At 45.2% G+C, this 10,650-nt stretch overlaps 1 pseudogene; it reads right to left on the minus strand.

The window, feature by feature from the left end:
• Nucleotides 1–10,650, minus strand: part of LOC115031955 — a 48,004-nt pseudogene that overhangs the window by 25,773 nt on the left and 11,581 nt on the right.

Genomic DNA, 10,650 nt, shown 5'->3' on the forward strand with positions numbered 1-10,650 from the left:
TTCTCTGTGTAGCCCTGGCTGTCCTGGCACTCACTTTGTAGACCAGGCTGGCCTCGAACTCAGAAATCCGCCTGCCTCTGCCTCCCGAGTGCTGGGACTAAAGGCGTGCGCCACCACGCCCGGCTAAATGTGTAGCCCAGGCTGGCCTCGAACTCGTGATCCTCCTGCCTCTGCCTCCTTCAGCAAATCCTACCGGCATGCACCACCACAACCGGCACCTAGACTCTTAATAATGAACAATCAGACTCTTGCTGTCTAGCACTGTGCTAAATAAATCTGCTAAGAACACACAAGCCCTTTGCAGATTTTTCTGGGAGGGAAACCAGTGGGTCAGAGGGTAGATGTAACTGTGGGTTTAGAACACGCCATTTCTGGAATTTGTGCTACTTAGCCACCAACAGCTCAGGATACCAGCTCTACAACTCTGCAAGGGCTTGGGGTTAAATTTTGTTTTAATTTAGGCACAGGCACACATTTACCAAAAATTTCTTTTCTTTTTGTTTTTGTTTTTGTTTTTTTTGTTTTTTTTTTTTGAGAAAGGGTCTCTCTGCATAGTCCTGGCTGTCCTGGATCTTGCTCTGTAACCCAGGCTGGCCTCGAACTCACAGAGTTCTGCCTCTGCCTCCCACATGCTGGGATTAAAGACATTCTCCACCACCACATGGACTTACAGAAAGTATCAATGCACTGCCAATAATTTGTTTTCTGGGGACATTTGAAAGTAAGTTGTAACCCTGATGCTCATTATCACATATGACCATAAACACAACCATCAAAATTCAGAAATTAGAGCTGGACAGGCATTGAGTATCTGATGTCTGCTGAGTTATTAATCAGGGAATCCTCAGAAGGCTCCCCAAAGACACAAGCTATTGTCAATGCTCTTGGTTGCCCACCATAACTAGATGGTAAGACTTTGGCTGAAGCACAAGAGAAATCAAGTTGAAGCAGATTGTGAGCATCCTGCTGCTGACTAGCTGTCACACTGGTTGAAGGTACTCTGTATGCTGTTAGGGGAGGAAGGAGACTTCCTTAGTCAGGACCTTATATGACACAGACCTGCCAGACAAGATGTGCCCACTGGTGCAATAGCAGATAGATTGTTCCTGCTGCTCCTGGCTTACCCACCCCTTTCTTCTTGAATTTGAGACCAAGAAAGGAATTCAGGCCTGGCTCTCTGAACCTAGCCAAGCCCATTGTTATGGAAGCCATAGGCCCCAAAGGGGAGCCTGTTAGTACCCACAGCTGTGGTTATGCTAAATAGTCACGTCAAAGGAATTGGCAGAGAGTGATTGAGAAAGATGCCTGACACCCTCTCCTGGCCTTCTCAGGAATGCAGGCATGTGTGCCTGCACACACTAATAAACAGGTAAGTAAATAACACCCTTGTGGTTCATTTCCTGGGACAGGGTTCCTCTCTAGGCATCTGGCTGTCCTGGAACTCACTCTGTATAGACCAGGCTGGCCTCAAACTCAGAGCTCTGTCTGCCTCTACTGGGATTAAAGGCGAACACCACTACACATAGCAAATGAATGTTAAAAAGAAGAAGAGAGGGCTGGAGAGGGGTTAAGAGCACTGACTGCTCTTCCAGAGGTCCCAAGTTCAAGTCCCATCAACCACATGGTGGCTCACAACCATCTGTGACAGGGGCCCAATACCCCTGGTGTGTCTGAAGACAGCTAAAGTGTACTCATATACATAAAATAAATAGATCTTTTTTTAAAAGGAGAGAGAGAGAGAGAATGAATTAGGAGCTGGGGAGATGGCTTAGTGGGTAAGAGCACTTGCTGGGTAAACAAGCAGAGCTGAGTTCTAATCCCCAGCACCCACATGAGAAGATGGGGTTGACTGAGTGGCCCTGGAGTCTCATCACTGTGGGAGACAGAGACAGGATTGCTGGGACTTGCTACCTGCCAGCCTAGCTCTGGTGCAATGAAAAAGCTTATCTCAATGACATAGGCAGAGTGATAGAGTAAGATGGCTGATGTCGTCCCGGCCTGCCTCTCTGAACCTTGGAATGGGCACTTTTACACCCACACCCACCACACACATTCCACTCACACTACACACGCATGTGCACACTAACCTTGTTGCACATAAGCACTGAGCGATTAGATCCGACTGAAGCTTTAGAATGAAGTTCCCAATGGCTACAGCCATTGGGTCTCCTTAGCTCCCCCCAGGCTCCAGTGTTCTTAGGTTTCCTTGAATTTTAGGGTTTTTTTATTTTGTTTTTTTGTTTTTGTTTTTTTTTTTTTTTTTTGCTTGTTTTAAAACTCATTTGTTAGAACAGTTCCGTATTCGAGATTTAAGTTTGTCAAATCTTTCAAATAACTATAATTTATGTGTATGTATAATTTATGTGTATAAATAGTGAGTCTGCATGCATGTTTGTGTACCATGTGCACTACTGGTGCCCACAGGACGACAGAAAATGGTGTCACATCCCCAGAACTGCAGTTAGAGAAGGTTGGGAGACAGCATGTGTGTGCGGGGAGCTGAACCCAGGTCCTCTAGAAGAACAACCAGTGCTCTTAAGCACTGAGCCGTCTCTCCAGCCGTCTAGTCTTTCTTCATAATTGCATTCTGACTGCGGAGTGTGGAGAACTCCTGAAAAGAAGCTGTGTCGGCATAGGCTGGCTGACAGAAACATCAGTGGTGTAGAAAGCGTGGACTGTGGCAGGCTGAGAGCCTAATTACAATTTATCCTGGGCCATCTTTTGTTTGCTAACATAACCATTCCCTGTTCTTCTCTTTGTGAGACTTGTCACTGTCAGATACAGACCTAACACCCCAAGAGATTTAAAAACAAAGAAACAAACAACAACAACCTAAAAAACCTTTGGAATGTATTAACAAGCCCTAGTTTTCCACCAGTCAAAGAGCCAAGAATGTTGTCAGATAATATTTAAGGCTGATAGCAAGGCTGATAGCAAAGTCACTTCCTTCTGGCTCTACCCGCCTACTTGATATGCCCCCTGCCCCCACCCTGTAAGTGCCTTAGTTTATGATTTTTTTTTTTCTTTTTGTAGGCTTTTGTTTTGAGACAGGGTTTTTCTGTACAGTCCTGGCAGTTCTAGAACTCACTCTATAGACCAGGCTGGGCTTGACCTCAGAGATCCAATTGCCTCTGCTCCCAGAGTACTGGGATTAAAGGTGCATGCCACCCCTGCCTGGCTGACTTGTATTTGATATTACTATAAAGACATCATGAAACTGTTTCCTTATTAGAACATGCCATTTGGGGTAACCTAAATCTGTATGGTCACTCACATTTGGCTCCAGAATAAATGATTTCTTCTTCCCTTTGAAGGGAGAGCTGTGCTTTTGTGTTGCTGGAAGCTTTGGTGTAGTTGTCAAAGACAGCATGTGGCATGTGGCTTTAATCTGTCTCCTTTCTGGTGCAGGTTATAAACATGTTCGCTGAATTCAGAACTTTGTTCTTCAAGTGATGTGTTTGTTCTTCAAGGCTCCTGGGTTTTTTTTGTTTTTGTTTTTTTTTTTTTGAGAAAGAGAGAGGGAGAGAGAGAAAAAGAGAGGTGGGGGAACCTGTTGGTAACAGAAGACTGCTAAGGGCCAGTTTATGTTTAGACAACTTGAGACTGGTATGGATATCTGATAAGAATCAGCTAAAACATGGCTGACACTGGACATGAGGGACTACACAATGGACACACTCCCCAGAGACCACGAAGGAAAACGGGGATGCACTGTGTTATATAGCAGAATGCCGCTTTTGTGTGGTTCTGTATATATCTGACCTCGTATGTGTTTGCTTATAGGTCTATGTGCCTACTACACGCCCGTGGTTTGTGCACCAGTCTACACACACTGTCCTGACATGCACCTGGGTCACTGCTGATGGCCGCCTGACTGGGGACCTTTGCACTGGTAAATAAAATATATCTTCTCTGCCTGTGGCTCTTCACAATCTCTTCAGCCTCCTCACCCTGTGACCCTCTCCTTTCCTGGCATCACTACATGGGCCTCACAATGTGAAAGTCAGAGGACAACTTTCTGGAGTTGGTCCCGTCATGTGGGTTCTAAGGACTGAACTCAGGCTCTCAGGCTTGGCAGCAAGCGCCTTTACCCACTGAGCCATCTCTCGGGCCTGGCGCATCTAGGGTTTTGTTTGTTTTGTTTTGGGTATGTGCTATACTGTTTTGATTACTGTATATTTATAGTCCTGTTCTTTTTGCTCACAATTGCTTTGGCTATTCAGGGTCTTGTGTGCTTCTGTGTGAATCCTAGAATTGTGCTTTCTAGTTCTGTAAAGAGTACCTTTGACGTTTGTATTTGTTGGATGGTTTAATTGAAAAATAGTGTGGCTCCGTATCTCTGCCTGGCCTGGAACTCACCATTTAGACCAGGTTATCCCTGAAGCCACGTCAATCCTTCTGCCTCTGCTTCATCAGCACTAGCATGAGGGCAATGTGTGCCTAGCAACCCCGTCTGTCATTGGTACGTTCCTCTGTTCTGTATAGAGTCCGTGAATGACTTTGGGTGATGGACAGTTTAATAATCTTAATCAGGAAATACACCTGAACTTCTACTTTGGAAAAAAATATTACCCATGTTTATATGTATGTGTGAGTACACATGCCACAGTGTGTGTGCAGAGGACAGATTGCATCTCGGAAAACTTGGTTTTCTCCTTTCATCTTTAAGTAGCTTCTGGGAATGAAGCTCAGGTCAGTCACCAGGCTTGTCCTGAGCTTTCTCACAAGTCTTATTTCTTTTGGTTTCTCTAATTTCTTTCATTAATGCTTTGTGGGTAGGTGGCAAATCTGAGTGGTTTTATTGACTGTGGCAATGAAAAGATTTCACACTGAGGGCCAGCTAAGACCCTAGCCCAGATTTAGGCTTCTCTGGCTTCTTAGGTACAAACTTCTATAGTTCCTTCCCCATGTACTGAAAACCTTCCAGGGTATCTGGACAGCTTTAGCTTGTTTGCATTCTTCCACCTTTTGGCTACTAAAGCTGGTATCTCTGGGATGAGGAGACATGTGTTCGTAGTATTTTAAATGGAGTCTTTGTGAGCCCTGGTATGTCTGATCATAGCCTTCATATTCTGCAATCTGAGTGTTTCCTCCAGAAGGGCCTGTGCTTTTATGTATAGGGGCTGGAAAGATGGCTCGGGAGTTAAGAGCGATTGCTGTTCTTGAGGACCAGGGTTTGGTTCAAAGCATTCACATCTGGCCGCTCACAATCACCTGTAACCTAACTGGAGGGAGTACAGCGCCCTCTTCAGGCCTCCATGGTCATGGCACAGACATACCTAGGCACACAAAAACAAAACTGTTATTTTAACAAAGATAATTGTTCAGCTGGAGAGATGGTTCAGTGGTTAAGAGCACTGGTTGCTCTTCCTAGAGGTCCTGAGTTCAATTCCCAGCAATCACATGGTGGCTTACAGCCATCTATAATGAGTTCTGTTGCCCTCTTCTGGCATGCAGGTGTACATGCAGATAGAACACTCATACATAAAACAAATTAATAAACCTTAGAAAAAATGATAATTGTTGGTTGAGCAGTGGTGGCAGGTCTCTGATCCCAACACTTGGGAGATAGAGGCAGGCAAGATCTCTGCACCTGAAGCCAGCCTGGTCTACAGATCAAGCTACAGGACAGTCAGGGCTACACAGAATAGACAACATGACCGAGGCCTACTCCACAGGCAACATCTCCTAATAATTCCATTCCCTGGGTCAAACATATTCAAACCATCACATTCTACTCCCTGGCCCCCATAGACTTGTTTAAACACATGAGTCTATGGGGGCCATATCTAGCCATAACATAATGCAAAATACATTTAGTCCAACTTCCAAAATCCCCATAGTCTCAACAATATTAAAAGTTCGAAGTGCAAAGTCTCCTAGGAGAGTCATGCAATCTCTTAACTGTAATCCCCTATAAAGACAAAATCAAAAAAATATATCACATCCTTATAACATCAAAGGATATATATCACCAGTCCAAAACCTCATATTGAGGAGATACTGGACCAAGGCAAGATAGGAAACCAGTTGGGCAAACTCCAAACACTGCATCTCCATGTCTGATGTCAAAGCACTCTTCAGATCTGCAGCTCCCTTCATCTTTGTTGGCTGCAACAACTTCTCCTCTTGGTCTGGTTCCACTCCCTGTTAGCAGTTTTCCTCAGCAGGTATCACAAGGTTCTGGCATCTCTAACATCTTGGGGTATCCAAGGCAACTTCAACTTTACACCTTCTACTTCCAATCACTGGGATCTACACAGAATCTAGGCTCCTTCAAAGGCTTGGGTCACATCTTCAGATGTACTCTCTGTAGCACTCTAGGCTCTGTTGAGTCCACTCCACTGCTGCTGCTGCTCATGGTGGCCATCCCATGGTACTGGCATCTCCAATATGCTGGGGTCTTCCACTGCAACTAGGCTTCACTTTAATAACCTCTCATAGACTCTCTTCATGGTGCCAAGCCTCAACTTCTTTGCATGACCTCTTCAGTCCTGGGCCGTCACTTGCTACTGAGACTGCACCTTCACCAATGGCCTTTCCTGGCCTCTCACAGTACCAAGCCTCAACTGCTCTCCACAACCCCTTCATGCCTTCAAAACCACCTGGGTGATTCTTACACATTACCAAGTATAGCTGCAGCATGAGGTACAACCTTGGCTATCTCTGGAACACAGCTTCTTTGTGCTCTCAGAAAACATTTCCCAGAAGATTTCACCTCAGTGATGTTGGTCTCTTCTTAGTCACCACTAAGCTCCTGCTAACCAGCATCAATTTTCCCAAACCCTTATATTCTTGACTCTAAAGTCAAAGTCATATGTCCAAAGTGCTGACTTCTGCTACTTGCTAGGGCTGGAACATGCCCCCTTCTATTACATCATCGCCAGCTTTCTGTCATCCATCTTCTTCCCTGCCTAAGCTTGGCTGTCCTGGAACTTGCTCTGTAGATTGACCTTGAACTCAGAGATCTTCATGGCTCTGTCTTCTGAATGCTGGGATTAAAGGTGTGCACCACCACACCTGAATTTAAGTGTTTCTTTATCTAGAACTTGCTCTGTCCCAGGCTGGCCTTGAACTCAGAGATCTGCTTGCCTTTGTCTCCTGGGATTAAATGTATGTACCACTGTGCCCAGGCCAAAGTTTTTCATGGCCAGTATTCCTCAAGATCTGGATTAAAAGCCTGTGTCTTCCAGCCTAAAGATCTGGATCACAAGTGTGCCTTCCCTTTCTGAATTGTAGTTCATTCCAGATTAAAAATCCAAATGAAAACAATAACCAGGTAGCAACACCTAACATGACATAACTATTCCTTGTTCAACTGCAAACATATAAACAATAAGCCTAGCTGGGTGGGATCTTGCCCTGAGATCACCACTCCCTTCATCTGTTTATCTCCTTGAGCACAGGATTCAACTCCATTTTATTTCCAGCTGCCCCCTTTATTACTTGAACCATATGTTTTGTATTTGTCCTTTCTAAGCTTGCTGCACTTGATCGAAATCCTCTTCATGAGAGGCAAACCAGAAGGCAAAGTCTATCCTGGGTTTTTCTGAGACTTCCTTGTCAATGTAATTCACTAAGATCTCCTTTACCCTCAGGTAGATTCTTCAGACAAGGGCCAAAAGCAACCACATTCTGCACTAAAATAGTAAAGAACAGTCTCTAGGCCACATACTGAAATTGCTCTCCTCTGAAACCTTTTGAGCTAAGAACCCACAGTTCAAAACGCCCTCAGGAACACTTGTCTTCCATGCTTCTATTAGTACGACCCATTAAGGCCCATTTAAAGCATTCAACTTCTTCCCAAATCTGAAGTCCCAAAATATACAATTCCCCAAACAAAACCATGATCAAGACTATGGACTATCACAGCAATACCCCAGTGCCTGGTACCAACTTCTGTCTCAGTTAGGATTTCCATTTCTGTGAAGAGACATCATGACCAAGGCAACTCTTATAAAGGACAACATTTCATTGGGGCTGGCTTACAGGTTCAGAGATTCAGTCCATTATCCTCAAGGCAGGAGCATGGCAGTGTCCAGGCAGGCATGGCACAAGAGGAACTGAGAATTCTGCATCTTGTTGCAAAGGGAACCAGGAGAAGACTGGCTTCCAGGCAGCTAGGAAGAGAGTCTCAAACCTCACGTCCACAGTGACACACCTACTCCACCAAGGCCACACCTCCTAATGGTGGTACTCCCTGTGCCAAGCGTATTCAAACCACCAGTGAAGTGGAAATTTCTGGTTTCTTTGGAGACCTGGTTGGGTCATGTGATGTCTTTCTGGAAACTCTGTCTTAGGGGAGGATGCTTTTGCTGAAGCACACACACGGGAGGATGTTTTGCTGAGAAGAGACATGTGGTGTTTTTCTGGAAACAGCCTGGAAAAGGGCATGTGATATTGTGCTAGAGCGGATGCTTGAGAAAACACGGGATATTTGGAAAGGGTATGAAGATAACTCAACAGACTCTGTGGTATTGGTACGCCTTACCCTTCTTTGCTGGTCGTTGTTTGTTGTGACTTCACAGAGAGAAATGCACCAAAGAACTTGTGGTGTCCCTGCAGCTTCCTCAGACTCGGGATGATTGTCCTTGCAGTTTCTGCTGGATCGACCTGCATGTTGCTGATTCCTCTAAACTACTGACATCCTGACAACACAGACTGGATTCACTCCAAACAACTCTTTCTAAACAGGTCCATTTCCTCCTTTGCTCTATCAGCCTTCCCTTTCCACTACCTCTGGTGAGTGGTGGGCTAGAAGGGAGGCTAAAGCATTTAAGAACCCTTATTAAAAGTAGGTTCTGAACCAGGCAGTGGTGGCACACGCTTTTTTTTTTTTTTTGGTTTTTCGAGACAGGGTTTCTCTGTGTAGCCCTGGCTGTCCTGGAACTCACTTTGTAGACCAGGCTGGCCTCAAACTCAGAAATCCGCCTGCCTCTGCCTCCCGAGTGCTGGGATTAAAGGCGTGCGCCACCACACCCAGCTGCACATGCTTTTAATGCCAGCACTTGGGAGGCAGAAGCAGGAGGATTTCTGAGTTCGAGGCCAGCCTGGTCTACAGAGTGAGTTCCAGGACACCCAGGGCTACACAGAGAAACCCTGTCTCATAAAAACCAAAAAAAAGAGTAGGTTTTGAAAAAATTTTTTTTGGTTTTTCAAGACAGGGTTTCTCTGTATAGCCCTGGCTGTCCTGGAACTCACTTTGTAGACCAGGCTGGCCTCGAACTCAGAAATCCGCCTGCCTCTGCTTCCCAAGTGCTGGGATTAAAGGCGTGTACCACCATGCCCAGCTAGGTTTTGAAAAATTTAAGCCTACACACCACACACCATGTGTGTATTTTTTGAATTTATTATTTATTTATTTGTTTGTTTATTTGTTGGTTTTTTGAGACAGGGTTTCTCTATGTAGCCCTGACTGTCCTGGAACTCATTCTGTAAACCAGGCTGGCCTCGAACTCAGAAATCTGCCTGCCTCTGCCTCCTGAGTGCTGGGATTAAAGGCATGCACCACCACGCCCAACTTGAATTTATTTTTTATTTAATTAATTACTGTTTTGTTTTGTTTTGTTTGAGACAGGATTTCTCTGTGTAACAACCCTACATATCCTGGAACTTGCTCTGTAGATAAGGTTGGCCTTGAACTCACACACATCTGTCTGTGTCTGCTTCTGGAGTGCTGGGACTAGAGGCATGCACCACCATGTCCAGTGAATCTTTTTTAATTTTTAATTTATAAATTTCATTGAATTTATTACCTTATTAAATTAAACATAAATGTGTGTGGGTATGTGCACATGAGTGTAGGTCCTCAGAGACCAGAGGTGTTGGATTCCTTGGAGATGGCTGCCCAGGGTACACACAGGGAGCCGACATAAGTCCTCTAGGAGAACAGCAAGTGCTCTTCACCACTGAGTCATCTCTCTAAGCCCCTTATTTACTTTATTACTGGTTTGGTAGCGGTGTTGATGCATGTGTGCAATCATGCCTGCATGTGTGTTTGTATATGTGTGTATGTATGTGGTGTGTGTGTATGTGTGTATGTCCATGTGTGTGTGCATGTGTGTGTGGTGTATACAAGTGGGGTATGTGTGGTCAGAGGACAAGTTTTGCGAGCGGGTTCCCTGCTGCCCTGTTGGGGGCGTACCTTGGGGGTTAGGCTTGCATGGCAGGTGCTTCTACTCACGGAGAATTCTTGCTGCCCCTGGAGCTTTGTTCCTTGTGAGTGGATGGAACCTAGGGCTTCCCACAAGCTAGGCAAGCGCAGTACCAACTAGTTAAGGCTTCAGTCCCATGCTGAGCTTAATCTTTGCTAAATTGCTTATTACTCATATAATCAGCATAAGACTGAAAATTTACACATCGATTTTCATATTGATAGGCCATTTGGGGGAAGAAGAAAAATGCCAGTTCAAAGATGGATGGATGTGGAGGTAGCCCATTTCTGTAATCTTAGCACCCAGGAGGCAGAGACAGGTAGAGCTTTGTGAGTTCAAGGCCAGTTTGCTCTACAGGTTAGGGCTACATAGTGTGAGCCTCTCTCAGATCCTGTCAAAACAAAACAATAGCCGGGCGTGGTGGCGCACGCCTTTAATCCCAGCACTCGGGAGGCAGAGGCAGGCGGATTTCTGAGTTCAAGGCCAGCCTGGTCTA

The sequence above is a fragment of the Mus caroli genome, chromosome 9 (assembly GCF_900094665.2).
Source record: "Mus caroli chromosome 9, CAROLI_EIJ_v1.1, whole genome shotgun sequence".
In the NCBI taxonomy this organism is placed as follows: Eukaryota; Metazoa; Chordata; class Mammalia; order Rodentia; family Muridae; genus Mus; species Mus caroli.